Source organism: Nanorana parkeri, unplaced genomic scaffold (genome assembly GCF_000935625.1).
Source record: "Nanorana parkeri isolate BGI_ZX_2015 unplaced genomic scaffold, ASM93562v1 scaffold840, whole genome shotgun sequence".
In the NCBI taxonomy this organism is placed as follows: Eukaryota; Metazoa; Chordata; class Amphibia; order Anura; family Dicroglossidae; genus Nanorana; species Nanorana parkeri.
Window position 1 is genome coordinate 703,453 of NW_017307108.1, and position 4,440 is coordinate 707,892.

The 4,440-nt window shown below is 44.9% G+C and overlaps 1 pseudogene; it reads right to left on the reverse strand.

Moving 5' to 3' along the window:
* Positions 1-1,118: 1,118 nt before the first annotated feature.
* The window catches only part of LOC108794360, a 24,499-nt pseudogene continuing 21,177 nt past the window's right edge, over positions 1,119-4,440 (reverse strand).

A 4,440-nucleotide genomic window follows, 5' to 3' on the forward strand; every position in this document is an offset into this window, starting at 1 on the left:
TTGAGCCCTTTTCAGTCACTTCCTCTCTACATGCACTTGCTCAAGTGCACATTATTGCTTTGAACTAACTTCTTTACAATAACAGTGGAGGAACATGCCTGTGCAATTTGTGTCATCAAGGGTGTATTTAGGAGTACAACGGAGCACAACTGTCACTCATAACAGAAAGTGCCTGTAGAAGAAACTTTCATGGTGGTGGGGAAGTGAAGATATATTCTTTTAATGAAAGCTGTAGCTTTAAGAAGGTGAAACACAACTTTTAAAACTGCATTCCATGTTAAATCTTATATAAGAGTTTAGTGATTGGGTTTAGATCTATTTCACAATTCAGCATCAGGTAACATCATCTATAGGTGCAATGCATTGAATGCTGCTGGCACTTGCACAGTGTTCTTCATTTTATGTGCTGCTGTTATTAAGCTAGTTCTATGTGTATGTTCAAACTACAGCTCCAGTGTCTCCTCTTTTTTTGAGTCACATGCTACAGACATTCTCTGTAGTCTGAAGGCCACCTTTTCACACCAACAACCAAACAAACCAAACCAACACTTCCAGCAATGTTGATCTCCTGTGTGCCCAGTAGCTTTCACTGGGTCCCCCTGCAGACATTCATGTCTTCACTGCACCCTGTAGTGATATGAATGCCAGCAGGAGGAACCAGTGAGAGCTGTGTGGACACAATAAGGTTGACACTGGAGGAAGTGTCAGCTTACCAGCAGATAATGGGGATTGTGTTAAACTTCTGTGCCCCCTGTATCTCTCACTCATTTCTTCTGCTGACACTTTTATCATTACAGGGTACAGTGATGCAAAGGTCAGCAGGAGGAACATCTGCAGGGAACCAAGTAGATTGAAACGCCTGAGTTGGCTTCCACGCAGACTAGGGGGGTTGGTTGAATTGCAATGAACGGATCTGTGTGTGGCAGCAGGAGAGTTATCAACATTTTTTTTTACAGGTATACCTTTCCCTGTTGAACTTGAAATTATGTTTAAGCAACACTTTTTTTTTTGCATTTGCCGGCAAGAAGTCTTTTTTATTATTATTTGGAAACATTGCTGTAAATGAATGCATTGTGTATTTAAACAGCTATGGACTGAAAATAAAAATTATCAGTTTGTGAGGCTGTGACACTGATGGGCTAGGAATTGACATCTGAAAAGTCCAAGTGTGTTTGCTCTGTGTTTGTGTGGTGCAGCTGTGTCTGGTTTTCCTTTGCTGATGGTCACTGAGGAGGAAGCGGTATTTCGTTTAGGTGAGTGACTTGCCCCTTCTGCATGTTCTTAACAAGCAGAGCCAGCAAGCGTTTGGTTGTGGTGTAATCCTTAAGGACCTGGGTGAATGTTGTGTCTTTCAGCTGGTCAGGCAGACATTGCCACAATGGTCTTGTGCTCATTGGTTATTAGACAGGTGGAGATAAGAGTGGACAACAAGCTTCAGCAGTCTGGCAGAAGGTTCTTTTAAAAGCTGCAGAACCATTTTATTAATTCATTAGCAACGTGGGAGTAGCGCTTGTAGGTCTGACAAATGTAGGCCAAGCCAGTGTCATCAAGCAGGATCTTCTGAAGGATAAAAGTGGCTACAGTTTTAGAAATTTCACTTCCAGATTGCATAATACACAGACACAGTGGGATAATTTCTAGGAATGCACCAATGCCAGTTTTTCAGTATCGAGAAAGAGTACTGAATTTTTTTTTTGGTACTCGCCGATACCGAACACCGATTACAGAAGTTCCCTTAGGGAAGCTGGGCGGCAAGTTATTACCCGCCCCCCGGCTTCCTGATTAACCCGGAAAGCTGTCTCCATGCTCCCTCGTCACCAGGTAACAAGAAAGCATGGAGCCCGCTTTCTGGCCAATCAGGAATTTGGGGGGCAGGTAATGACTCGCTGCCCAGCTTCCTGATTGGCCAGCATTCTGACCAATCAGGAAGCTGGGCGGTGAGTCATTACACGCCATCCGGCTTACTGATATGGCAGGAAACCGGCTTTATGCTCCCTCGATGAGGGAGCATGGAGGCGGCTTCCCGGCCAATCAGGAAGCTGGGCGGCATGTAATGAGTCACTGTCCAGCTACCTGATATTGGAAGTTCCGCTATTCGGATAGGCATCGGGTGCATTTGGGCAAGTACGAGTACTCGCCCAAATACTCTGTATCGGCACTGATACCGATACTAGTATCGGTATCGGTGCATCCCTATTAACTTCTATGATCAGCATGAAATTGATGACCTCTTTCTCATCTGTTTTCACCAGAGCTCCAATTACTCCCAGGCTGGTCAGCCTAAGGTATTCAAAAGGCTGAGTTTTGCTGACAATGTGCAGGAAAGGATATAAGAACAATAGAATGTGTGCTGCAAGAAAGGAAGACCTGGTTTCCAGGTGCAATGCCACATATTGTAGCAAGGCCAGTGCATGGCACACTCAATTGGACTGATGTGCTGTCAGGGTAGGTGGGTTTAATGATGGCTAGTAATTTATAATTTCCTGTATCAGTGCTGCAAGAGTACCAACTGAGTGCCATAGCATTGGTACAAGATCTGGGACAGATTCCTGCTTCTCAGGGGCGTCCCGAGGCTGGGTTACACCCGGAGCAGTAACCGAGTGTCACCCCGCCGAGACCGCGCATGCGCGTGACATCATTGTGCACGCACGGAAGTAATCTGATACCTGCCGGCGGCCATCTTGGTGATGGATGCCGGCACAGAGAGGAGGGGACAGTCACCCGGCGGGATAAGGTATGCCGCCGGGTCCCCTCCTCTCTCCTGATACTGTCGGGCATTCGGTCCATGACCGAGCTGTAGCTCGCGGTATACTGAGGCCCCGCAGCTGAAGCGGATCCCGACAATTATGTCTGGATCTGCCCAGCTGCATGACTGACAGCTGGCACTGCCTATCTAGAGGCAGAGCCAGCTGTAGCCGCCCCCTCCCCCATTCGTTCCGCCAATCAGCGCTGGCGGATCGGAGGGGGGAATCCAGCCCCTCCCCCGTAACGGCAGAGAGGTGTGACAGGATTGAGAGGTAAGCGAACGCCGGTATGTGTTCGCTCACCTCCCGATCTACTGAGCCGACCTGTGACAGTCTCATTGTCACAGGTGGCTAGAACTATGAGGTGAGTGAAAAGCACTCACCTCATAGTTCTCCTTTAAGCTTTTTTAAATGCTGGTTAAACCACTTACACTAGATACTGCTCCTTGATGTTTAAAAGTTTCAGTTTCCTGCAGAATCAGCTGAACTCCTTAGCATTGGCCCTTATATCCTGTTTTAAGGTGGCTTCTTTCCTTTGCAGGGTCCTATGGAGCCACCGTTGCCAGTGTGCTTTGTGTGTCTCCACAAACACACAGACACAGCAAGCATGGCAAGCCATTCCCTCTGCTCCCCACTCCTCCTCCTTCCCTTTTCCAAGCTAGTAGATTGACAGCTGCTGGAGACTGCTCTGTCTCTTGTGATCTTGCACTGTACAGGAAGTTCATGAAAACCACGCTGGAGTTGGAGCCAGCTATCCAGAAACATGATGACTGTAAATGCTTGGGAAACCATGTAAGGAAATACTTTGCTGGGCAATGTATATTTTTGTGATTGGATTCATTATTGTAAAAAAGTTTGAGAGTTTAATACAGGATAGCTTTAAGCATAGCTCCCTTGATCTATCTCTTATATTTTCCAAGTTATAACTGACATGTCACATTTGCTTCAACATATATACATTACATTGAGCCTATTTAAATTATGTGTATACATGTAAATGATGAGCTAGGATGATTTCTGCCATAGGTTTCTTATGTTTCCAGAATCAGCTTGTAGCACACCTTTACCAACACTGAATAACGCAGCACCATGCTTTTCCTGCAAACTTCCAACAGCAACTTGTGTATGATGGAAATGAGGGTCGGGAGGCAGCTCTCTAAAGATGTGTTTACTGGAGGCTGATACTCGGGAAATGTTTGTGTCAAGTCTCAGAAGTGAGCTTTGTGAAGACAATATTCATGGAACAAAGAAATGTGTTTGTGTTGGTAAAGAGGTGATTTTGCTTTGTCAAGACTTATTCATTAAACTGTCAAAACAAAGCTCACAAAATCCTAATGAAAACACTGTATTTGACTTGATCTTCATCTGTAAATGGTTTAGATTTTAGCCCGGAAGCGCCATGCAATTTGCTGCAATAAAAGCTTTTACTGCACAGGTGAATGTTGTACTATATGCAGAAAAGACTGACATATCCTTTATAAGCATGGCTCAAAAGAGCTTTCATTTTCTGCTATCCAGACACATAGAATACATTCCAGGGGATTGGGAGTGATTGACATGCATTTCACATACTGTGCTGTTAACCTATTTAGTGCCACGCAGTACAGGAAACTCACTTTTTATTCTAGCAGATACCAGGCTACTGATTTTTTTTGGTTTGATATAAATACAGTATATGTATATATATATATATATA